Source organism: Oncorhynchus masou, chromosome 12 (assembly GCF_036934945.1).
Source record: "Oncorhynchus masou masou isolate Uvic2021 chromosome 12, UVic_Omas_1.1, whole genome shotgun sequence".
NCBI lineage: Eukaryota > Metazoa > Chordata > Actinopteri > Salmoniformes > Salmonidae > Oncorhynchus > Oncorhynchus masou.
The window spans coordinates 70,059,582-70,087,137 of NC_088223.1; the positions used below are offsets into that span (position 1 = coordinate 70,059,582).

At 43.0% G+C, this 27,556-nt stretch overlaps 1 pseudogene; it reads left to right on the top strand.

Annotated features, from left to right (window-relative positions):
• The first annotated feature begins 6,725 nt into the window (after positions 1-6,725).
• Positions 6,726-25,606, top strand: LOC135549390 (matrix metalloproteinase-28-like; annotated as a pseudogene).
• Positions 25,607-27,556: the final 1,950 nt, after the last annotated feature.

The window sequence follows — 27,556 nt, forward strand, 5'->3', positions numbered from 1 at the left end:
TTTTCAGAATAAAAATACTTTATGCCAATGTAAAATGTACAAATGTATTCAACAGCAAATCATCTGGGCAAATAATGTTATTTATATTGCAATAAAAGACAAATCCATATCAGTATTGAATGGTAAAGAATGAAAATAAAAAACACAAAAACAACAACAGGAAACCCGTTTAAAAAAATAATAACACAGTTCTTTATAGTTTTACAGCAGGAAATGTTGTAAAAAGTAATAAGGTGTAGAAAGGTATTTCTTGAAGAAATGTGTGTGTGCTAGCTCCAGTTGTAGTATGTAGTTTAGTATGGGGAATAACAGTAGTACCTTGAGCAAGCACATGAATTATTACCATATTACTACTTCTTAATAACCTGCTATGAGGGTCAGGTCCCACCAACCTTTCTTGCCAAGGCGTTACAGGTAAAACATTAACCTACATCAGTGCAGGATCCTCAGAGGAGGAAGGAGAGGACCAACCTCTTCAGAGAAATTCCTAAAAATAAAAATAGTGAAACATTACTAAATAGTGAAAACTAGTGAAAACTATACTAAATCTATTCAAATGTCACCAAATAATTGGTTAAAACACACTGTTTTGCAAAGAAAGTCTACTGTAACCTCAATAACACTATGTCGGGCAGCACCATGGTGTAGCCAGAGGACAGCTAGTTTCTGTACTCCTCTGGGTACATTTACAATACAAAACATAGGAGGCTCATGGTTCTCACGCCCTTCTATAGACTTAGTAATTATGACAACTTCCGGAGGTGGTCCTCCATCCTATCAGAGCTCTTCCAGCATGAACTGACATGTTGTCCACCCAATCAAAGGATCAGAGAATTAGTGTAGTACTGAAAGCATAAACAACAGCTATCTAGCACTGCAGTGCATAAAATGTGGTGAGTAGTTCACTCAAAGAGAAAGACAATAGTTGAACAGTTTGAACTAATTCATTCATTCAAAAATGAAGGAGAAGAGAAAGAGATAACTAAATGTTGTATTTTTTCCCCTTTCAATTATTTAGCTAGCAAATGCAGCTAGCTAGTTTAGCCTATTCAAACACCCAGCTCAAACAGAGAGGGATGCTATGTTAGCTAGCTGGCTATGGCTATCCAACACTGGAACTCTTCCTAGTCAAGGTAAGCTTTTGGTGTTATTAATTTCTTGCCACTGGAGCTCATCAGTGTAACTACTAAACTGCTTGCTGCTGACTATATACTGTAAGGCATGATTGTAGCAGGTTTACTAACACGTTAGTTCTAGTAGCTTTGTTGACTATGATGTAGCAGTTAGCGGTTATTATATGAAGGTTTGGCTTGGAAAGTTTTTTTTCGCCTGGTCACAGACAGCTGATGTGTTGTACACTGAAGCGCACAAGCGAAGGGAAAAGGTGGGAGGAGGAGAGCGTGTAGATGTGATAAGGAATTATACAATGATCAAAGGGATCATGCTGTTTGCATGTGGCTGCTATGAAAGTGAACTGTATTGAAGAAGAACTTTTCTTAAATGGAAGCAAACAGAACGAAATGGGGATAGACATACCTGAACTTGTCCAATAGAAACTCTCGTTTGCAGCTGATGGACTAATGACTACACCTTAGATCAGCTAGGCGGTGTGCAAGGCAGTATTGAATGTGTCAATATGTCACCTTGATTACTCAAACCTCTCCCAACCTGTACACCTAAGTTGTAAACATTCATTCTTAGGCTAGGTTGTAGCAACCTCATGATGTGTATAGGGACATTGAGTATCATGTAGTAACCCAAACCTATTGATGTTACATTGAGCTGGGTAAATAGAATATGAATGACAGTCATCCAATAGGCTGTAATAAAAAGAAGGGCATGCTCCTAAAAAAATATTTGTCCTCCCTCATCTTAAACGGCACCAACTTCCACTGATCTACATTCAATGCAGCTAAGGAACTCCATAATTAGTTCCAAGACTGAAGTTTGATTGGAACACCTTTGGAAATGATCTCAATGGAAACGAGGCACATCCTTCCATTTTGGAGGCAGTGTCTCTGAGTAGACTCCTGGTAGTGTGACTACAGATACAGACGGTGACATCTCAACAAAGCAAATCAAGTTACGTCTTTCAGTATATATTTCCAATATATATATTGTCAAATATGTGAGTCATTGAAAGTGTCAGAGTATGAGGACTTGTGGTGGCGTTTTCATCAAGATGAACATTTTACCTGAGAAAACTGTGGATATTTGTGTTTATGCTTTCTTGTGTGCTACTCACCTTGAAGGCATCCATTACGGTTGGCTCACATGTGTTGCTAAATCTTGCACCACCACCCGAGACCAGGGCTGAGGTAGGTTATGCAAATTCGGCGTAAAATCATAAATTATGGCAAGGGCTGGCTCTCACTGTTCAGTTTAATAAATTACGCTCAATTGTTTGATTAAGGCAACGGATATTGTATTGCCATTCACTTTCCTTTCATCACACGCACAGTTACTATGGAGTTAGTCTGATTAATCTGACTGTAATACACAATTAATTGGTAGATACAGATGGAAACTAATGCCTGCACAATCGTGTAAATGTTCCTTACAAGCAAAAATGTTGAATAAAATTACATTTAAACTTAATCTACTACTAGTCTGCGTGGTTTATCCTCTAGCTGCTTGAAATTTGAGACATAACATGCAAAGGAAAGTATTGTTTGCACAACTTTTTAGAGAGCTGCTAGGTATTTGGTTCAGTTTGGCACCTAGGTAAAATTAGTTTTATACATTTGGTTCTCTCGTCAACAGCTATGAACCAAACAGGCCAATGAAAATGGAATATTCGAAATCAGAAGAGTATGGAGAACAATCAACATGTTTTTTATTCAGATTTCAATCTTCCAAAAAACATTTTTTTTAATGGTGTCGAATTTTCTCCATCCTCCCCTGATTCAGAATATACCATTTTCATTGTCATGGCATGGTAGTACCAATTAATTGTGTATTAATTGTGTATTACAGCCTGATTAATCAGACGACTATGGAGTCTGCTTCCCTCACTGCTTGGCTAGCTCTCTGAAAATCTTTACAACATTTGGGGGTAAACATTGCTCAACAATGGACTAAAGGAAAAGGAGCCTAACATTACACCTTATAATCCAAGGACCTTACTTGTTCTGTTTAGAGACAAATTGTCTCTGGCAGCTAAAACAGCCAAATACTCAATCTAAGTTAAAAATTGATTCTTAATTGTGGTACGGTTTTAGAAACATAAAGCCCTCCACTTTCAAATCACCTCAAAATAATTTCACAAACAGTAAATAAACACATACTTAACCGGTTAACAGTTGCAGCTGACAGTATTTTTCTGTGACAATGCATATGTTGCGACTGTCTTCTATTTACACACAGGTGTTTGGAGATGCAGATAGCTAATTAGCACATGTAGTCGACTCTGTCTTCCGACTGTTTTCCCTACATAAGTGCTGTAACATGGAAATATGGCTGTGTAAAGGTGTGAAGTAATTTAACCTTTTGCTTTTTGAAAATGATTTCTCACTGATATGAAAGATACGTTCCTTATATTTCCAAAACCGTACCGCAAGCAATGCATGTTAAAGTTCAGACTAAGCGCTGGAACATGGGAGCCTGATGAGCTGGCTGAAGCGTAGACGCCTGGCGAGGTGTAAAACCCTGGTGATCCGGCTGAGGCCGGACATGAGATGGGCACCTGCCGAGCAAACCGGGACAAGAAAACCTCTCAAGTCAGCTAGGGCATGGAAGCCTGACGAGCTGGCTTAGGCACCCCCAGTTCCATCGGCGGCAGCCACCGGACGTGACATCAGCACCAATTGGAAAGCAAGCAGGTACGGGGAGTCAACATTTCATAAGGAAGAGACATGGAACAAGACAGGAACAGCGTCAACACACTGGTGACATACGACAATTAATCCTGAAGCAGGCAAACAGAGCTTGGGCACAGACAGATATAGGGAAGGTAATGACACAGGTGATTGAGTCCAGGTGAGTCCAATAATTGCCAATGCGTGTGACAGGGGAAGGCAAGTGTCCGTAATGATGGTGGCAGGAGTGCGTAATGCTGGGGAGCCTGGCGCCATGGAGTGGGAGCAGGAACAGGAGTGACAGTACCCCCCCCCCCCCCCCCTCTAGGGGCATCACCCTGCGTCCCACCTGGGCATTCCTGACGGGTCGGCCCTGACGGGTCGGGCGCTGGACATTCCTGACGGCATTCCTGATGGGTGCTGGACAAGCCGGTTGGGGCATAAAAGCTAGACAAACCGGCAGAGGTGTGGGAGCCTGGCGAACCAGCTGAGGCGTGGGAGCCTGACGACCCGGTTGAAGTGTGACAGCCTGATGATTCCACTGGAACATGGGAGCCTGATGAGCCGGAGACGCCTGGCGAGCCGGCTGAGGCCTGTCGAGGGATGGAAGCCTGCAGAGCCAACCGGGACAAGAAAACCTCTCGAGCTAACTAGGGCATGGAAGCCCAACGAGCTGGCTTAGGCACCACTGGTTCCATCGACTGCGGCCCCCAGACTTAACGTCACCACCAACCAGAAAGCCAGCACTTCCCGATGCTTCATTTGATGGCTTCAGGATTCTATAAGGGCCGATGCTGGATTAGAGAAGCAGGTACGGGGAGTCAACATTTAATAAGGAAGAGACAGGGAACAAGACAGGACCAGCGTCAGCACACGGGTAACACAACGACATACAACGATTAATCCTGAAGCGGGGAACAGAGCTTGGGAACTGACAGATATAGGTGAGGTAATGACACAGGTGATTGAGTCCAGGTGAGTCCAATAATTGCTGATGCGCGTGACAGGGGAAGGCAGGTGTGCGTAATGATGGTGGCAGGAGTGCGTAATGCTGGGGAGCCTGGTGCCTTCGAGTGCCAGCGAGGAGGAACAGGAGCAGGCTTGACACTTACACAATTTTCACCATCACAATGAATAAAATAATCATATACTGTTAATTACACACAGCCTTTGTATGTTTTTTGAGAATATGTTGAGTTACAGTGCCTTCAGAAAGTATTCAGACCCCTTTACTTTTTCCAGATTTTGTTAAGTCACAGCCTTATTTTAAAATGTATTAAATATATATTTTTCCCTCATCAATCTACACACAATAATCCACATTGACAAAGCAAAAACAGGCGCCAGGGAGGGGGAGAGGGAGCAGGCGTGACAAAAAAAGTAACGGTTTTTATCGTGAGAGTGACAGAGGGTTGAGGAGGAGGATTCTATTGAAGTGCTGGGCATCTTGTTAAGACATGCATTATCTGAATTAGGCCCACAGAATTATACCTATGGAGGAGCGGCTTCTATGAAGGAACTTCTACGAAGGAACAGTATAGATCACTTTCATTCCCGTTCCAGATTCTGATTCTGTTCCTTTCATTCTTTTCCGGTTTTTGGTTCTGTTCCCTGAACCAGTTCCAAGCCCTGCCGACCGGTATTCCATTCATAATGTAACCTAAAGTAGTGCAAAACATCATATTTACAGATTTACGTACAGAATAAAATAATTGCCCTGAGACCACGTTGCATACACACATGAACACTCACGTCAACAAACTATTGCCAGGCATACAAAAAGTACTAAAATGTATGTACTCACTACTGTAAGTTGCTCTGGATAAGAGCGTCTGCTAAATGACAAACAATTAAAATGTACATTGTCATAAAATCTCGGTCCCAGTTTCATGGTTCTTCACTTTACTTCACTCCTTTTTTGTAGCTTTTGAGCAGCAACTAGGCTACTCTGTGAGTTCTTTGTGGTCTGGCTTTGTTTTTAAAAATGTTACATTTCTAAATCTTCCCAGTACAGTACAGCTCATTTTCAACAATAATCGTTTTTGGTCACACAAATTCCGAAGAGTATAGTGAACGGAGAACTGACTTGTAACTCATAACTTGTCGGGCTGAATCTTAATTTGAGTAACATGCCCGTCACTTGATCTCAAATTAGGATTTCGCCCTGGCACTCTGGTCAAACAATGGTGCAAAGTATCGTTGGATGTGTCTGTTGGAACTTATCATTTAGCCTGCTGTAGATCCAGCCTTGTTTTCTTTGCAATGACAATTTCCTGTGGACTTCCAGTCCAATGCAGAGGCTACTCTCTCTAGTATTTCGTCTCTATCCAGCTGTGCTGGCTGGTTTCCATTAGGCAGCCATTTTTTTCATTTTTTTATCTCACCTTTATTTAACCAGGTAGGCTAGTTCTCATTTGCAACGGCGACCTGGCCAAGATAAAGCATAGCAGTGTGAACAGACAACAACACAGAGTTACACATGGAGTAAACAATAAATAATAAACAAGTCAATAACATAGTAGAAAAAAAACATCTATATATCTATATACACAATCTATATTGTGTCCAAAAGGCATGAGGAGGTTGGCAATAAATAGGCCATAGGAGTAAATAATTACAATTAAGCAGAATAACACTGGAGTGATAAATGATCAGATGAATATGTGCAAGTAGAGATAGTGGTGTGCAAAAGAGCCGAAAAGTAAATCAAATAAAAACAGTATGGGGATGAGGTAGGTAAATTGGGTGGGCTATATACCGATGGAATATGTACAGCTGCAGCAATCGGTTAGCTGCTCAGATAGCAGATGTTTAAAGTTGGTGAGGGAGATGAAAGTCTCCAACTTCAGAGATTTTTGCAATTCGTTCCAGTCGCAGGCAGCAGAGAACTGGAAGGAAAGGCGGCCAAATGAGGTTTTGGCTTTAGGGATGATCAGTGAGATACACCTGCTGGGACCTAGGCCACAGAAGGCTCAGGGGAGTGTCGCCCATCATCACCCAGCTGCCGAACAGGGCAGGAGCGCCATATCCCATCCCACAATGCACTCTGCGCGCTCCCAGCTGCTCATGGGAACAGCGCTGGCTGTCGGCCCTCGGGGCCTAATCAATCCAGTCAGGGAAAAGTATGGTGGGTTGTTCCTTCACCACAAACATCTATGTCAGTGGTAAGAAACTTATCAATGGCATCTCTGATATTAGCATATGCTGTGTTAGCGAGGTCCCAACAAACTAGGCTGATTAGACTACTTAGCCTTCATTTGAGTCCTCCGCTGCATTTACTCAGTGCTCAATGATGTTTCAGGTTCTTTCATACCAGCCCCGAAGCTTTCATCTCTTCTCTCCAGGCCAGATGTCTTGACCATGGTATTCTAAAGCACCTATTGTAGTCCACACAAATTGCTCAATTACTTTATATTGTTTTGTTCCCTTTCCTTACCTTGAAAAGAGTCAATGGTCCAGGAGAGAGTGTGATACACATTCTGAATTTGTTTGTATGTTCTGTGTTTTCCTGAGTAGCATTTTCAGGAAAAGTATGGATACCTAAAGGAGGAGGAGATCACCAACACAATGATATTGATGTCAACAAAGCTCTCAGGTAGAATCAGCCTGGCATCATTCAACCACCAGAAAAATAATTTTACAGTAATAATTTTAAATTAGGGAAACATTTAATCGAGTGTCGTCAACGATTGATTACAATATATTGGTTGTAATTAAAGGAGATGTTATGTACATTTTTCAAAAACTTTGTGTACTTACCAAATCTTAGGAAAAACATTCTCAGTGAAAATGTCTTTGAGGTGTTGTGTTGACATAGCTTTACCAAAGGTGAGTCCCATTCTGCAGTTGCCATTCCCATTCTGCAGTTGCATGAAAGCATGCCTCTGCTTTCACAGTTGCACTGGGAGTTACCCAATATTTGGAGAAGAAAAGCATGCCTCATTTAAAATATTTATCTAAATGTATTGCATGTTTATGTTCTATCAGCAAAGCAAAAGCTTGATTTCCCTAATAGAAGAAACCGTCTGGCTGGGGTCTTTGACAATTTTTAGCGCCTTCATCTGACACCGCCTGGTGTAGAGGTACTGGATGGCAAGCAGCTTTGCCCCAGTGATGTACTGGGCCGTACGCACTACCCTCTGAAGTGCCTTGCTGTAGGAGGCCGAGCAATTGCCGTACCAGATCGGATGCTCTCGATGCTGCAGAACCTTTTGAGGATCTCAGGACCCATGCCAAATATTTTTAGTTTCCTGAGGGGGAATAGGCTTTGTCGTGCCCTCTTCACGACTGTCTTGGTGTGTTTGGACCAATCTAGTTTGTTGTTGATGTGGACACCAAGGAATTTGAAGCTCTCAACCTGCTCCACTACAGCCCTGTCGATGAGAATGGGGACGTGCTCGGTGCTCCTTTTCCTGTAGTCCACAATCATCTCCTTAGTCGTGGTTACATTGAGGGATAGGTTGTTATTCTGGCACCACCCGGCCAGGTCTCTGACCTCCTCCCTATAGTCTGTCTCGTTGTTGTCGGTGATCAGGCCTACCACTGTTGTGTCGTCAGCAAACTTAATGATGGTGTTGGAGTCATGCCTGGCCATGCAGTTGTGGGTGAACAGGGAGTAGAGGAGGGGACTGAGCACTCACCCCTGGGGAGCTCCAGTGTTGAGGATCAGCGTGGCAGATGTGTTGCTACCTACCCTCACCACCTGGGAGCGGCCTGTCAGGAAGTCCAGGATCCAGTTGCAGAGGGAGGTGTTTAGTCCCAGGATCCTTAGCTTGGTGATGAGCTTTGAGGGTACTATGGTGTTGAACGCTGAGCTGTAGTCAATGAACAGCATTCTCACATCGGTGTTCCTTTTGTCCAGGTCGGAAAGGGCAGTGTGGAGTGCAATAGAGATTGCATCATCTGTGGATCTGTTTGGGTGGTATGCAAATTGGAGTGGGTCTTGGGTTTCTGGGATAGTGGTGTTGATGTGAGCCATTACCAGCCTTTCAAAGCACTTCATGGCTATGGACGTGAGTGCTACAGGTCTGTAGTCATTTAGGCAGGTTGCCTTTGTGTTCATGGGCACAGGGACCGTGGTGGTCTGCTTGAAGCATGAGGGTATTACAGACTCAATCAGAGACATGTTGAAAATGTCAGTGAAGACACCTGCCAGTTGGTCAGCACATGCTCGGAGCACACGTCCTGGTAATCCGCCTGGCCCCGCAGCCTTGTGTATGTTGACATGTTTAAAGGTCTTACTCACATCGGCTACGGAGAGCGTGATCACACAGTCGTCCGGAACAGCTGATGCTCTCATGCATGCCTCAGTGTTGCTTGCCTCGAAGCGAGCATAGAAGTGATTTAGCTCGTCTGGTAGGCTCGTGTCACTGGGCAGCTCGCGGCTAAGCGTCCCTTTGTAGTCTGTAATAGTTTGCAAGCCCTGCCACATCCGACGAGCATGTGGCGGTGTAGTATGATTCAATCTTAGCACTGTATTAACACTTTGCCTGTTTGATGGTTCGTTGCAGGGCATAGCGGGATTTCTTGTAAGTTTCTGGGTTAGAGTCCCGCACCTTGAAAGCGGCAGCTCTACCCTTTAGCTCAGTACGAATGTTGCCTGTAATCCATGGCTTCTGGTTGGGGTATGTACGTACAGTCACTGTGGGGACGACGTCCTCAATGTACTTATTGATGAAGCCAGTGACTGATGTGGTGTATTCCTCAATGTCATCGGAAGAATCCCGGAACATGTTCCAGTCTGTGATAGCAAAGCAGCCCTGTAGTTTAGCATCTGCTTCATCTGACCATTTTTTATAGACTGAGTCACTGGTGCTTCCTGCTTTAATTTTTGCTTGTAAGTAGGAATCAGGAGGATAGAGTTGTGGTCGGATTTACCAAATGGAGGGCGAGGGAGAGCTTTGTACGCGTCTGTGTGTGGAGTACAGGTGATCTAGAATTTTTTTCCCTCTGGTTGCACATTTAACATGTTGATAGAGATTTGGTAGAACTGATTTAAGTTTCCCTGCATTAAAGTCTCCGGCCACTAGGAGCGCCACCTCTGGGTGAGTGGTTTCTTGTTTGGTTATTTCCTTACACAGCTGACTGAGTGCAGTCTTAGTGCCAGCATCTGTCTGTGGTGGTAAATATACCGCCACGAGAAGTATAGCTGAGAACTCTCTAGGCAAGTAGTGTGGCCTGCAGTTAATCACAATATACTCTACTTCAGGTGAGCAAACTCTAGAGACTTCCTTAGATTTTGTGCACCAGCTGTTGTTTACAAATATGCACAGACCGCCCCCCCTAGTCTTACCGGAGTGTGCTGTTCTATCCTGCCGGTGCCGCGGGTATCCCTCTGGCTAAATATCCATGTCGTCATTCAGCCACGATTCCGTGAAGCATAGGATATTACAGTTTTTGATGTCCAGTTGGCAGGATATTCGTGATCTTACCTCGTCTAGTTTATTGTCCAATGATTGCACATTGGCGAGTAAGATTGACGGTAACTGCACCTTTCCTAGTTGTCTTCTGCGGGTCCGGACGAGGCATCCGGCTCTTCATCCTCTGCGTCGCTTCCTTTTGCGAATAATTGGGATGTCTTCCCTGTGGGGTGTTTGGAGAATATCGTGTGAGTCCTGCTTGTTGTTGTTGAAGAAATCTTTGTCTAATTCGAGGTGAGTGATATCCAGAAGCTCTTTTCTTCCGTAAGATACGGTTGCAGAAACATTATGTACAAAATCATTTACAAATATCGCAAAAAAACACATAATAGCACAATTGGTTAGGAGACTGTAAAACGGCGGCCATCTCCTCCGGTGCCATTTTTGATAGGTATCAGTCTGGTGTTTTCTGTAAGGACCTTAGTGATCACTGTTTTACAGCCTGTGTTCGTAATGGCTGCTCAGTGAAACAACCTGTCCTGATTTGACATAGACGCTTGCTGAAAAACTTTAATGAGCAGGCCTTCCTTCATGAACTGGCCCCTGTAAAATGGTATAGAATCAGCTTGATCCCCTCTGTCGAAGACGCTTGGACCTTCTTTTAAAACAGGTTCAGCCCCTATTTCGACCGTGATCTTGCAGAGTTACTCCACCTCAAGAATTGAATTTGGCGAAAGGCTTAGCACACGCATACTCAAGCTGACTGGCTATCGTTCAGGCAAATGAGAAATAAGTGCACTCAGGCTATCTGGAAGGCCAAGTTAGTTACTTTAAGGAGCAGCTCTCTCTGTGGGTCTAACTCCAAGAAGTTCTGGAAAATGGTTAAAGACCTGGAGAATAAACCCTCCTCCTCACAGCTGCCCATGTCCCTTAATGTTGATGATGTGGTTGTTATTGACAAGAAGCACATGGCTGAGCTCTGTAATCACCACTTCATTAAGTCAGGATTTCTATTTGACTCAGCCATGCCTCCTTGCCCGTCCAATATTTCCTCATCTCCCACCCCTTCTAATGTGACTATCCCTGATACCCCTCCCTCTTTTTCCCCTCCCCCGCTACAAAGTTTTTCCCTGCAGTCAGTCACTGAGACCGAGGTACTAAAGGAGCTCCTTAAACTTGACCCCAAAAAAACATATTGGTCAGATGGTTTAGACCCTTTCTTCTTTAAGGTTGCTGCCCTTATCGTCGCCAGCCTCTCTCTCCGTTCTGGGGAGGTTCCCATTGCTTGGAAGTCAGCCACAGTTCGTCCTTTATTTAAAGGAGGAGATCAAGCTGATCCTAACTGTTATAGGCCTATTTCTATGTTGCCCTGTTTATCAAAAGTGTTGGAAAAACTTGTCAAAAATCAACTGACTGGCTTTCTTGATGTCTACAGTATTCTCTCGGGTATGCAATCTGGTTTCCGCTCAGGTTATGGATGTGTCACTCCAACATTAAAGGTCCTCAATGATGTCACCGTTGCCGTTGATTCTAAGCAATACTGTGCTGCTATTTTTATTGACATGGCCAAATCCTTTGATACGGTAGACCATTCCATTCTTGTGGCCCGGCTAAGGAGTATTGGTGTCTCTGAGGGGTCTTTGGCCTGGTTTGCTAACTACCTCTCTCAAAGAATGCAGTGTATAAAGTCAGAAAATCTGCTTTCTCAGCCACTGCCTGTCACCAAGGGAGTACCCCAAGGCTCAACCTATGCCCCACGCACTTCTCATTTTACATCAACAACATAACTCAGGCACTTCATACAAGTACTTGGGAGTATGGCTAGATGGTGCACTGTCCTTCTCTCAGCACATATCAAAGCTGCAGGCTAAAGTTAAATCTAGACTTGGTTTTCTGTATCGTAATCACTCCTCTTTCACCCCAACTGACAAATTAACCCTGATTCAGATGACCATCCTACCCATGCTAGATTACGGAGACATAATTGATAGATTGGCAGGTAAGGGTGCTCTCGAGCGGCTAGATGTTCTTTACCATTCGGCCATCAGATTCACCACCAATGCTCCTTATAGGACACATCACTGCACTCTATACTCCTCTGTAAATTGGTCATCTCTGTATACCCGTCGCAAGACCCACTGGTTGATGCTTATTTATAAAACCCTCTTAGGCCTCACCTCCCCCTTATCTGAGATATCTACTGCAGCCCCCATTTTCCACATACAACACCAGTTCAGCCAGTCACATTCTGTTAAAGGTCCCCAAAGCACACACACCCCTGGATCTCTCTTCTTTTCAGTTTGCTGCAGCTAGCGACTGGAACGAGCTTCAACAAACACTCAAACTGGACAGTTTTATCTCTTCATTCAAAGACTCAATCATGGACACTCTTACTGACTGTTGTGGCTGCTTTGTATGATGTGTTGTTGTCTCTACCTTCGTGCTGTTTACTTTGCCCAATAATGTTTGTGCCATGTTTTGTGCTGCTACCATGTTGTGTTGCTACCATGCTGTGTTATCATGTGTTGCTGCCTTGCTATGTTGTTGTCCTAGGTCTCTCTTTATGTAGTGTTGTCTCGCGATGTGTGTTTTGTCCTATATTTATTGTATTTATAAAAATATATATATATATCTCCCAGGCCCCGTCCACGAAGGAGGCATTTTGGTATGCCGTCATTGTAAATAATAATTTGTTCTTAACCGACTTGCCAAGTTAAAATGATTAAATAAACATTCCAATTTTTTTAAACTCTTAAGTCCCAGGCAGTGTAGTATGTAGGCTATCTACACACAGCCATTTATAACTTTAGGGAATTATCCTATCTCCACTTTTGCGCCGGAGAGCACATTTTAAATTAGATATACTCTGAGAACCACTGCCTAAATGGTTAAGATATTCACTCTCTCCAATAAGCCTCCTGTAAGCTGCCCAGGCCCATATGGAGGTTGTCCGACACATCTTCACAGTGTGAGAGATAAGCCTACATGCTCAGTGGTAAATGGAGCTGGTTTGGGGTAACAGGGTGCTGGATGGAGAAACGTGTCATTCCACGCAGCCCCTGGAGTGATTGGATAACACTAGAAGAATGCGTCATACTGTCCACTTTTCCAGCCTCTAGTTGATACCTGACAGCTGCCACCTGCAATTACTGGAAAGGGGTTTTATTTGACCTGAAGCCTAAATTTGAACTGGATATTGGAAGACAATTTATGCAAGTTAGGCACTGTCTTTGTCCCAGATTAAACTATGGAATTTTAACAGTAATGTCAATGGGCAAGATACTGTACATTTCAGGGGAAGAACATTGTGGCATTCTTTCAAATGTTAGTGTGGTAAGGAAGAAAGAAAGGAGAATGCAAAACGCAGGTGAACAGGAAAACCGCTGATTGACTTAGAAACATACAAAACAAACTGACACAGGAAACACAGGGATAAATACACTGAGGAAAACACCTGGAGGGGGTGGAGAAAATCACAAGGACAGGTGAAACAGATCAGGGCGTGACAATTGCACCATCAACTTTGAAAAAGCACACTTTAAACATTGAGAGTTTCATTATTTTTGGTTTGCTTGAAATAACACAAATATTATGTGTCCAAGACCACATTTTGGGGAGTTTGTTATATACTTGTTCAAAAGAGGGACAAGACTAGTAAACCGGTTCAACCATGTAGGTAGAAACAAGGTGAATGTTTTTTGGGTTTTCCACAAGCCTTTGAAATGTGTTTATCACACTCTGGCTCTAAGCTCGTATAGGTGAAGAAAACCAACTCTTCCTACCTTTGTGTTTTTTTTGGTCTTGCTCGATGAATGTGTCTTATTGAGACACACGGCCTCGGCTGCGTTCAATTCACAAGGTTCTTTTTCTCATGTTAAAAGATACATGGAGTTGTTTTGACACACAAAAAAACCCTACACAGCAGGAGCTCTTCTGAGTTTTTTTTCACCTTTATTTAACCAGGTAGGCAAGTTGAGAACAAGTTCTCATTTACAATTGTGACCTGGCCAGGATAAAGCAAAGCAGTTCGACACATATAACGACACAGAGTTACACATGGAGTAAAACAAACATACAGTCAATAATACAGTATAAACAAGTCTATATAAGATGTGAGCAAATGAAGTGAGATAAGGGAGGTAAAGGCAAAAAAAGGCCATGGTGGCAAAGTAAATACAATATAGCAAGTAAAACACTGGAATGGTACATTTGCAATGGAAGAATGTGCAAAGTAGTAATAAAAATGGGGTGCAAAGGAGCAAAATAAATAAATAAATTAAATACAGTAGGGAAAGAGGTATACATTTTCTAAAGTTGTGTCACTGCTGTTCTGCATTTAATTAAGCTCAAACCACAAGTAATGCGATAAACATGACCCTCTGCTCTTATCCAAAGGATTCACCCAATTAAACACTCACATTCCCATTACTGTAATAGTGGATCTAGAACCATTCTCCCACTTCCTGAAATGTGCAATCTCTGTCTATCTCTCTCTGTCTCCTCGTTCCCTCTTATCCTATCTCCCAGCTGCATGAATGACAATTTGAATCTTACTCAGCACAACAGCGATCCCATCACCGGGGGCTAGTGACCCATTTAACTACTCTTCTTTGTCATGAGTCCCCATTGCTCCTCTATTTTAATCAATCCATCTCATCTCTCTGCAGGCGGGAGGTGGCAGAAGCATCACCTGACCTACCGGGTGGTGAACTGGCCTGGCAACCCCTCTCGGGGTCAGGTGGCCCTAGCTGTACAAAAGGCTTTTCAGATGTGGAGCAAGGTGTTGGCCCTGACCTTCAAAATATGTCATCCAGGGGTCAGCTGACATTCGGCTGGCCTTCTACAAGGGGGAGCACAACGACAGCATAGGCAACGCCTTTGATGGTCCAGGTGGGGAGTGTAGCAGTATAAGATCTAGTAGGGGATTGACATTTTGATTGAATCCTGACAGATCATAGTTTACCAGAAGGAAAGGAGAAGGCATTTTCAAACAGGGCAATTTCCAAAGACCAATTGGTTTCAGTTGTGAAAGATCTCTTTCGGAACTAGCCCCAGCTGTCACAATGTTCACTTGCTTACAGATTCGTCTTGCCTGGTCTGAGAACAGCCCCTAGCCTCTACTGCTTAATTATTTTGAGATCTAAAGGGACCAGATAGTCATAAAAAACATGGTGATGGTTCCACGTAGCTTGAAAATGGGAGTTGAGAAGCTTCCACCGTATTTCTTAAACATGCCTGACTCCTTCAGATCTGCACAGTTTCAGGGGGTGGGGCAAGAGGTTGTTTTGGGAAGCTTCTCTACCACCACTGAAACCTCTCTATGTTTTTGTTTTTACCCCCAGGAGGCGCCCTAGCTATGCCTTCTTCCCGAGGGGAGGCTCACGTTGACATGGCAGAGCGCTGGACACTGAACGGCTGCAAGGGCCACAACCTGTTCATGGTGATTGCCCACGAGGTGGGCCACACGCGGGGCCTGGATTACTCTCCTGTGAATCATGCTCTCATGTCCCCCTACTACTAGAAGTTGGGGAAAGCCACAGTGCTGAGCTGGGATGACATCACTGCTGTACAGCAGCTTTATGGTGTGTAGGCATACTCCACACTGAGCGAGGAACAAGCCATTAAAAAGTAGATTGGAATTTGATTTTGAACCAGTCACTTTACATGCCCAAAAAATTAGAGTAGAAGAGAAAACATGTGGAGGTAATAATCAGTGGTCAGGTAGAGGTAGAAACAAGATTACATGAGGGAGTGGATTTAAAAATAAATAATTTATTCACCTTTATTTAACCAGGTAGGCTAGTTGAGAACAAGTTCTCATTTGCAACTGCGACCTGGCCAAAATAAAGCAAAGCAGTGTGACACAGACAACAACACAGAGTTACACATGGAGTAAACAATAAACATGCCAATAACACAATAAACAAATCAATGACACAGTAGAAAAAAGAAAGTCTATATACAGTGTGTGCAAAAGGCATGAGGAGGTAGGCAATAAATAGGCCACAGGAGCAAATAATTACAATTTAGCAGATTAACACTGGAGTGATAAATGAGCAGATGATGATGTGCAAGTAGAGATACTGGTGTGCAAAAGAGCATAAAATAAATAAAAACAGAATGGGGATGAGGTAGGTAGATTGGGTGGGCTATTTACAGATGGAATATGTACAGCTGCAGCGATTGGTTAGCTGCTCATATAGATGATGTTTAAAGTTGGTGAGGTAAATAAAAGTCTCCAACTTCAGGGATTTGCTGAGTAGAGTGTTGGAAGCTATTTTGTAGATGACATTGCCGAAGTCGGGGATCGGTAGGATAGTCAGTTTTACTAGGGTAAATTTGGCAACGTGAGTGAAGGAGGCTTTGTTGCGAAATAGACAGCCAATTCTAGATTTGATTTTGGATTGGAGATGTTTATTATGAGTCTGGAAGGAGAGTTTACAGTCTAGCCAGACACCTAGGTATTTATAGTTGTCCACATATTCTAGGTCGGAACCGTCCAGGGTGGTGATGCTAGTCGGGCGGGAGGGTGCAGGCAGCGAACGGTTGAAAAGCATGCATTTGGTTTTACTAGCGTTTAAGAGCAGTTGGAGGCCACTGAAGGAGTGTTGTATGGCATTGCCTAAACCAGGCGAGGCAGTCATTAGAAAAACCAAGGATATTGAGTCTGCCAATAAGAATACGGTGATTGACAAGAGTCGAAAGCCTTGGCCAGGTTAATGAAGACGGCTGCACAGTACTGTCTTTTATCGATGGCGGTTATGATATTGTTTAATACCTTGAGCGTGGCTGAGGTGCACCCGTGACCGGCTTGGAAGCCAGATTGCACAGCGGAGAAGGTACAGTGGGATTCGAAATGGTCAGTGATCTGTTTATTAACTTGGCTTTCAAAGACTTTAGATAGGCAGGGCAGGATGGATATAGGTTTGTAACAGTTTGGGTCTAGGGTGTCACCCCCTTTGAAGAGGGGGATGACTGCGGCAGCTTTCCCATCTTTAGGGATTTCCGACGATACGAAAGAGAGGTTGAACAGGCTGGTAATGTGGGTTGCAACAATGGCGGCAGAGAGTTTTAGAACGAGAGGGTCCAGATTGTCTAGCCCAGCTGATTTGTACGGTTCCAGGTTTTTCAGCTCTTTCAGAACATCTGCTGTCTGGATTTGGGTGAAGGAGAAGCTGGGGAGGCTTGGGCGAGTAGCTGCGGGGGAGGCTGAGCTGTTGGCCGGGGTTGGAGTAGCCAGGAGGAAGGCATGGCCAGCCTTTGAGAAATGCTTATTGAAATTTTCGATTATCATGGATTTATCAGTGGTGACCGTGTTACCTAGCCTCGGTGCAGTGGGCATCTGGGAGGAGGTTCTCTTGTTCTCCATGGACTTTACATTGTCCCAGAACCTTTTTGAGTTAGAGCTACAGAATGCGAATTTCTGCTTGAAAAAGGTAGCCTTTGCTTTCCTGACTGACTGCGTGTATTGGTTCCTGACTTCCCTGTACTGTTGCATATCGTGGGTACTATTCGATGCTATTGCAGTCCGCCACAGGATGTTTTTTGTGCTGGTCAAGGACAGTCAGGTCTGGAGTGAACCAAGGGCTATATCTCTTGGTTCTGCATTTGTTGAACGGGACATGCTTATCTAAGATGGTGAGGAAATTACTTTTAAAGAATGACCAGGCATCCTCGACTGACGGGATGAGGTCAATATCATTCCAGGATACCCGGGCCAGGTTGATTACAAAGGCCTGCTTGCAGAAGTGCTTTAGGGAGCGTTTGACAGTTATGAAGGGTCGTTTGACTGCGAGTACGTTTGACTGCGGGTACAGGCAATGAGGCAGTGATCGCTGAAATGGTTTTAGGGTTGTACCTGGTGGGTTCCTTGATGATTTGTGTGAGATTGAGGGCATCTAGCTTAGATTGTAGGACTGCTGGGGTGTTAAGCATATCCCCGTTTAGGTCCCCAGTGCCTGGGTTTACATCCACATCACCCGAGGAACAGAGGAGGAGTAGGATGAGGGTACGGCTAAAGGCTATCAAAACTGGTCGCCTCGAGCGTTGGGGACAAAGAATAATATGAGCAGATTTCTGGGCGTGGTAGAATAGATTCAGGGCATAATGTGCAGACAGGGGTATGGTGTGGTGCGGGTACAGCGGAGGTAAGCCCAGGCACTGAGTGATGATAAGAGAGGTTGTATCTCTGGATAAGCTGGTTATAATGGGTGAGGTCACCGCATGTGTGGTAGGTGGGACAAAGGAGGTATCAGAGATGTGAGGAGTGGAACTAGGGGCTCCATTGTAAACTAAAACAATGATAACTAACCTGAACAACAGTGTACAAGGCATATAGACATATGAGAGAGACATACAGCGAGGCATAAAGTAATCACAGGTGTTGATTTGGAGAGCTAGCTAAGACAACAACGGGTGAGACAATAACAGCTAATCAGCTAAAACAACAACCGGTAAAATGGCGATGAATGGGCAGAGAGGGTCGGTTAACTACACACACAGCCTGAGTTTGCGGCTGGGGCCTACAGATAAACAAAAAATAAAATAAACAGAATTGAGTACCGTGATTAATGGACAGTCCAGTGGGCATCAGCTATGTAGCCAAGTGATCATAGGGTCCAGGGGGAAACAATAGATGGGACAGGGAAGCCGCGGAGTAGGCGTTACTACGCTAGCACACGGGCGACACAGCGTTTAAAGTTAATAGCCCGGGGCTAGTAGAAGCATTTGCTCCAATGTCCGACGGAGGCCGGTTGAAGGCACAGCGGATGGAGTATTCGTCGGCAGACCTGTTGTGGTGGTGCGGCGGGGCGCCGTGTCGACTAAGGATCCAAGCCAGATGGAGTTGCGCCTGGCTCACGGCTAACTGGTGCTAGCTTCGGGGCAGGGGCGTTAGCCACTATAGCCACTCAGTAGCAGCGGGGATCCGGTGCCAAGGTCCAGAGCTTACGGTAAGGATCCGGTGGAGTAGTGTGTTCTAGCCGTGTTTTGGTGGAGTCCGGGTGAACAACTGAGTAGGCCGGGAGGTGGGCCTCAGGGATAGCTTCGGTACTGGGTAACTTGGTGGGTGCTAGCTAGCTGTGAAGATCAGGTGAATGGTCCAGGGATTACGGCAGGAATCCGGAATTGTAGTGGAGAGACAGTCTGTTACTGGAAGGCTGGCGAGTATTATCCAAACTAAAAAAAGGTCTGGTACCTGTGCAGAAGGTAAAGGCCGCTAGCAGTGGCTAACAATGACTAAATAGCTTGTAGCTAATTAGCTGGTTAGCGTCTGATGGCTAAAGCCATCCCATTTATTACAGGGAAAAGTGCTGTACTTTACTACATTCCTGAAGAAAATTTACTTTTTGCACCATACATTTTCCCTGTCACAGAAAAGTACTTGTTACATTTTGAATGCTTAGCAGGACAGGAAAAAGACCGGAAGTACATATACATTTAAACTCAGTTTCACAATTGCTGACATTTAATCCTAGTAAAAAATCCCCTGTCTTAGTTCAGTTAGGGTCACCACTTTATTTTAAGAATGTGAAATGTCAGAATAATAGTAGAGTGATTTATTTCAGCTTTTATTTCATTCATCACATTCCCAGTGGGTCAGAGGTTTATATACACTCAGATAGTATTTGGTAGCATTGCCTTTAAATTGTTTAACTTGGGTCAAATGGCAGGACGCCTAGTGGTTAGAGCATTGGACTAGTAACTGAAAGGTTGCAAGATTGAATCCCTGAGCTGGCAAGGTAAGAATCTGTTGTTCTGCCCCTGAACAAGGCAGTTAACCCACAGTTCCTAGGCTGTCATTGAAAATAAGAATTTGTTCTTAACTGATTTGACTAGTTAAATAAAAGGTCAAAAAGAAAAATGTTTCGGGAAGCCTTCCACAAGCTTCCTACAGAGCTGGTGTAACTGAGTCAGGTTGTAATCCTCCTTGCTCGCACACGCTTTTTCAGTTCTGTCCACATTTTCTATAGGATTGAGGTCAGGGCTTTGTGATGGGCACTCCAATACTTTGGAAGTATGCTTGGGGTCATTGTCCATTTGGAAGACCAATTTGTGACCAAGCTTTAACTTTAACTGTCTTGAGATGTTGCTTCAATATATCCACATACTTTTCCTACCTCATGATGCCATCTATTTTGTGAAGTGCACCAGTCCCACCTGCAGCAAGGCACCCCCACAACATGATGCTGCCACCCTCATGCTTCACATTTGGGATGGTGTTCTTCGGCTTGCAAGCCTCCCCCTTTTCCTCCAAACATAACAATGGTAATTATGGCCAAACAGTTCTATTTTTGTTTCATCAGACCAAAGGGCATTTCTCCAAAAAGTATGATCTTTGTCCCCATGTGCAGTTGCCAACTGTAGTCTGGCTTTTTAATGGCGGTTTTGGAGCATTGGCTTCTTCTTTGCTGAGCGGACTTTCAGGTTATGTCGATACAGGACTCGTCTTACTGTGGATATACAGTGCCTTGCGAAAGTATTCGGCCCCCTTGAATTTTGCGACCTTTTGCCACATTTCAGGCTTCAAACATAAAGATATAACTGTATTTTTTTGTGAAGAATCAACAACAAGTAGGACACAATCATGAAGTGGAACGACATTTATTGGATATTTCAAACTTTTTTAACAAATCAAAAACTGAAAAATTGGGCGTGCAAAATTATTCAGACCCCTTAAGTTAATACTTTGTAGCGCCACCTTTTGCTGCGATTACAGCTGTAAGTCGCTTGGGGTATGTCTCTATCAGTTTTGCACATCGAGAGACTGAAATTTTTTCCCATTCCTCCTTGCAAAACAGCTCGAGCTCAGTGAGGTTGGATGGAGAGCATTTGTGAACAGCAGTTTTCAGTTCTTTCCACAGATTCTCGATTGGATTCAGGTCTGGACTTTGACTTGGCCATTCTAACACCTGGATATGTTTATTTTTGAACCATTCCATTGTAGATTTTGCGTTATGTTTTGGATCATTGTCTTGTTGGAAGACAAATCTCCGTCCCAGTCTCAGGTCTTTTGCAGACTCCATCAGGTTTTCTTCCAGAATGGTCCTGTATTTGGCTCCATCCATCTTCCCATCAATTTTAACCATCTTCCCTGTCCCTGCTGAAGAAAAGCAGGCCCAAACCATGATGTTGCCACCACCATGTTTGACAGTGGGTATGGTGTGTTCAGGGTGATGAGCTGTGTTGCTTTTACGCCAAACATAACGTTTTGCATTGTTGCCAAAAAGTTACATTTTGTTTTCATCTGACCAGAGCACCTTCTTCCACATGTTTGGTGTGTCTCCCAGGTGGCTTGTGGCAAACTTTAAACAACACTTTTTATGGATATCTTTAAGAAATGGCTTTCTTCTTGCCACTCTTCCATAAAGGCCAGATTTGTGCAATATACGACTGATTGTTGTCCTATGGACAGAGTCTCCCACCTCAGCTGTAGATCTCTGCAGTTCATCCAGAGTGATCATGGGCCTCTTGGCTGCATCTCTGATCAGTCTTCTCCTTGTATGAGCTGAAAGTTTAGAGGGACGGCCAGGTCTTGGTAGATTTGCAGTGGTCTGATACTCCTTCCATTTCAATATTATTTACATTTACATTTAAGTCATTTGGCAGACGCTCTTATCCAGAGCGACTTACAAATTGGTGAATTCGCTTGCACAGTGCTCCTTGGGATGTTTAAAGCTTGGGAAATCTTTTTGTATCCAAATCCGTCTTTAAACTTCTTCACAGCAGTATCTCGGACCTGCCTTGTGTGTTCCTTGTTCTTCATGATGCTCTCTGTGCTTTTAACGGACCTCTGAGACTATCACAGTGCAGGTGCATTTATACGGAGACTTGATTACACACAGGTGGATTGTATTTATCATTATTAGTCATTTAGGTCAACATTGGATCATTCAGAGATCCTCACTGAACTTCTGGAGAGAGTTTGCTGCGCTGAAAGTAAAGGGGCTGAATAATTTTGCACGCCCAATTTTTCAGTTTTTGATTTGTTAAAAAAGTTTGAAATATCCAATAAATGTCGTTCCACTTCATGATTGTGTCCCACTTGTTGTTGATTCTTCACAAACAAATACAGTTTTATATCTTTATGTTTGAAGCCTGAAATGTGGCAAAAGGTCGCAAAGTTCAAGGGGGCCGAATACTTTCGCAAGGCACTGTAGATACTTTTGTACCTGTTTCCTCCAGTATCTTCACAAGGTCCTTTGCAGTTATTCTGTGATTGATTTGCACTTTTCGCACCAAAGTACATTCATCTCTAGGAGACAGAACGTGTCTCCTTCCTGAGTGGTGTGATGGCTGCGTGGCCCCATGGTGTTTATTCTTGCGTACTATTGTTTGTACAGATGAACATGGTACCTTCAGGCATTTGGAAATTGCTCCCAAGGATGAACCAGACTTGTGGAGGTCTACAATTTTTTTCCTGAGGTTTTGGCTGATTTCTTTTGATTTTCCCATGATGTCAAGCAAAGAGGCACTGAGTTTGGAGGTAGGCCTTGAAATACATCCACAGGTACACCTCCAATTGTCTCAAATGATGTCAATTAGACTATCAGAAGCTTCTAAAGCCATGACATCTTTTTCTTGAATTTTCCAAGCTGTTTAAAGGCACAGTCAACTTAGTGTATGAAACTTCTGCCGCACTGGAATTATGATACAGTGAATTATCAGTCTGTAAACCATTTTTGGAAAAATGACTTGTGTCATGCACAAAGTAGATGTCCTAACCGACTTGCCAAAACTATAGTTTGTTAACAAGAAACTTTTGGAGTGGTTGAAAAACGAGTTTTAAAGACTCCATCCTAAGTGTATGTAAACTTCCGACTTCAACTGTATATGTTTTTATTTCTAAGACATTCTAAGGTTTGCATCATTCACAACTAAAGTGCCAAGTAACTCAAACTCGTATAGCGTGTATCAAGAGAACGTCCCTGGTCAACCCTACTACCTGATTTGGCTGATTCACTAAACACAAATGCTTCGTTTGTAAATGAAGTCTGAGTGTTGGAGTGTGCCCCTGGCTTTCCGTAAATAAAAACAGCAAGAAAATGGTGCTGTCTGGTTTGCTTAATATTAGGAATTTGAAATGATTTATACTTTTACTTTTGATACTTAAGTACATTTTATTAATTACATTTACTTTTAATACTTAAGTATATTTAAAACCAAATACTTTTAGACTTTTACTCAACTAGTATTTTACTGGGTGACTTTTACTTGAGTCATTTTCTATTTTCGTATCTTTACTTTTACGCAAGTTTGACAATTGGGTACTTTTTCCACCAATGAGAGAATCACACCCGGTAGCATAGGTTACTCTATAGACTCAATTCTTCCATCTGACTACTCTGATGCTTTACCCAAAGGGATGTCCAGAGATCACTATATCACAGAGCCAGGCTTCCGGCAGCTGGAGACAGTGTTTATCAGTCTTTTTTCCCATCCTCTCGTCCCCTCAAAGTCACACCAAAGTCAACAATCAACATCCCTGTACATCAACGTTTCCACTTAGTTTGTCTGGCTTCTCCCTGTTTTACTGTCTATCTCCCCATGTTTGTCTTGCTCTCCTTAGGGATACCGATTTTATCAGACTTTTACACAATTGTTTGCTCAACTTTTTCCAAACAGAACGGGTGGGCAACATCTGGAGACAAATCAAAGGAGACGTTGTGTCTGCGATTCAGGGGCATCGGAAAATCATTTGGCTCTTTTGATTTTTTGGGGCGCATCTGAATACAGTAAATCACATGTCAGCTCAGCTGTCAGTATCTCAGCACTCAGTCATCCGTGATGTGTTGGGTTTTCCATGCTGCAATGATATGGCGTGCCAATTAGCATCTTTCGTGTAACTCTCTAACTTGCTTTGAAACAGGTATGTAGGTCATATCTGTACTTGTCCATTTCAGACAGCTGGGTAGTCAGACGTAATGTACATGAATAAGTCAGGCTTTTTGCAGATGCACTTGGTCTATTGTAGTAACATGGAAGAATATGCATGTATATAATGTACTGTATAGTCATAAAAGCTTATACATTACTAAAGCTACTGTCATTTTTGTAATTGAATGTCCTCTATAGGGAGTGATCAGGTAGTCCAGTTGCCTGGTCAGGTGTTCAGCTCTGCCCTGCAGGACTGGGAGCTGTCCCAAGGGTGCACTGGGGAGCCTGATTCCACCCCACTTCCATACTGCAGGGGCTTCTTTGATGCCATCACCATGGGTAAGACTGAACTGGTAGTCACTATCTGACCATGCTAAAATGGCTAAAAAAGAATTGAAATGAATGGCTCTCTGTCAAACAAATGGAAGTTGTACTTACCGAACATACTGAGGTTAGAAGCAAGGTTTGGGTAAGAGTTGTGGTTTCAAACAAGACTAATCCACATCTGGTGGATTTTGGCATATGACTATTTTGGGACATAAGCTTACGTAAACAGTAGGTTGAGAATTCCTCATTGACTTCTGAAGACAGTGATATACTCTGATACATGTAAAGCTTCCATGTTATATTACCTTGCAGACCAAGATGGTACCAGCCTAGTATTCCGTGGGAGCCTGTTCTGGACTGTGTTTCCTGCAGGCCAGACCAGCTCCCCTCTACCTCTGCAGAACTGCTGGCCAGGACTACCCCTCACCATTGAGGGAGCTGCTTACTCAAAGATGGACAATAAGTTATACTTTTTCAAAGGTAGTCTGCACATGAACACACAAGTTACCGGCAATAAATGTACAAGAAATGATTTGTTCTTGTTACAGTAATAACTGTCTTGAGTCACAGTTGGAGTTAGTGTTCAAGTTCGAGATAGAATACAGTCAGATTATAGCAGAAATGTTTTACACAGATTTTTCAGTTTGTGTCCTTATTTATGTTGCTGCATTGCAATATCACATCTCACACCACCAGCACATTTCTCCTTGCATCTCTTCCTACAGGCAGGTGAGTGTGGCGTTACTCTAGCAGCAATGTGGACCCAGGCTTCCCCCTGAGGAGCAGTGAGCTAGGCCTCCCTAGACACCCTGACCAGGCCTTCACCTACCACCACCTGGGCCACCTGGTGGTGTTTAAAGGCCAGCGTTACTTTGTGCTTAACTTTGGGACCCTGATGCCCGACTCATACTACCCCGCAGCCTGGAGAACTGGAGGGGCGTCCCCCAGAGTGCCAACGGGGCCCTCGACCACACTGATGGACAGGTATACTTCTTCAAGGAGCAGCGGTACTGGAGCTTTGACCCCGAGAAGCTGCAGGTGACTGGAGGGGGAGGGGGGACACTGAGCTGGAGTGGACAGGCTGTCTTGGAACTCACCACAGAGGCAATGATATACTGTGACCACAAGATGGCGATAACTAACTAACTGATTCAAGTTTTTGGTCAGGGTAATGTGCAATGGATATACTCAAACTAAGCAATGACAGAAGTCAAAGGATTTGTTTATGTTCCCATATTTTTTATGTTTATACAGTATTATTACTATTAATATTCCTACATCCTACAGTGATCCAATGTTTTTGTTTGTAATGTGCTTGTTTTGTTCTAGACCGTATTAAGATATTCTGTATGAGTCATGGCCCATCTGTGGGCTGTACATTTTATTAGGATCTCTTTTAGTCCTCATTTGGACTAATCTTCCAAGAGTCCTTAAACATTAAAATACAATTTATAATACGATCACATTTTCACATGTAACACACTGTTACAAACCGACATAATACACTGACATATTGACCAGTTAAACAGTCTAAAAAGATAGATTGATTCTTCATCTACCATAGTCCAGCACAACCTTCCTACGTATTATATTAAAATGGTTTTAAAGAATTGTTTGAATGTATATATTGAATGTTTCTGGTTTGCTCAGATAAATAATTCAATTTCTTTATTGCTCTGAATCGAAATCATTATTTTGCCAATTTCTCTTTTCTGCCTGGATACCACATACAGTATGTGGAAAATCTATTCCTAGTATTTATGGAATGTCTGTCTCTTACCAACTGAATACTGCTGTGAATAGAGTTTGGACGTTTTAAATGGTGTATATTATGAAATAAAATAAGCATGTATTTTTCAATTATCTTGTTGATTGATGGCCAACCATGAGCATTGAGCATGACTACAACAGAATAACCATATCTCCACCTTAAAACAATCCTTGCTGCTTAGATCTGTTCGATCTGCAGCCTCCTAATTTCACTTGCTGATGCATTTCCCCAGAACACAGAACAGTAGTTCACCTGACTCCCAAATAATGCTTGTGTTATTTGCTTAAAAATCTTTCTCAGTAAGTATTTGGCTATCCTTCTGATCATGCATGCTGTTTAAATCATTTTTTTTTACATAGATTAGTTATTTGAGATGACCATGATAAGCAGTTGTCCAGCTGCACTCCTAGTTGTTTGGTTTCTGTCACTTCCTCAATGTGTACTCCCCAGCATGCTGGTGGAACAGACCAACATAACTTTGGTTTTCTTGGTGTTTAAAACAAGTTTGTTCCAGCAAACCCACTCCCTGATATTTTCCAAATCTACTTGTAGAGCTTGCTGTAACTGTTTAGCCTTGCTGTATAAATTGTAGTATCATCTGCAAATATAGTAGTTTGAGTTTCAGATACGGCATAAGGAAGTTCGTTGGTATATATTAAGTAAAGAAGTGGCCCAAGGCAGCTGCCCTGTGGTATTCCACAGTTTAAAGCATGAGGGGAAGAAAATGAACCATTGATTATAGGTGGACTGTTTCCTGTCAGTTACATATGACTGTACCCAATTCAATACCTCCTTAAAACCATAATGCAATAATTTTGTCAAAATGATTTCATGATCCACTAAATCAAATGCTGCACTAAAATAAAAAAATTGTACACCCACAAACCTGCCATTATCCATAGCATTGACCCACTAGTCAGTCATGTTAACCAATGCAGTGGTAGTGGAATTGTTTTTGCGATATGCATGCTGATTGGCTGTAATCAGATAATTATTTTCCATGTACTCCCATATTTGCATACTCACAATATCCTCCAATATCTTACTGAGTGAAGGGAGTAGACTAATTGGTAGAATATTGGCAGGAGTAATGGGTTCTTTGCTGTCTTTCGGGATAGGACACAGTTCATCATGCTGACACCATTTGTAGACTAAAAGAGCAGGTTTTTTGCTCATAATATGATCATCAATCTATTGGACAATAGCTTGTTTGGAAGAATGTATGTTTACATTATCGCTCAGTAAATATATTTTCTTTGTAAAACATTTGACATACATTAAGGTCATCCCTCCTCTTAAAAGGTATATGTAAAATGGTATAGAATCAGCTTGATCCCCTCTGTCGGAGACGCTTGGACCTTCTTTTTTGATATTTTCATTGGTATTGTTAACAAACACGCCCCCATAAAGAAAATGAGAATTAAAAA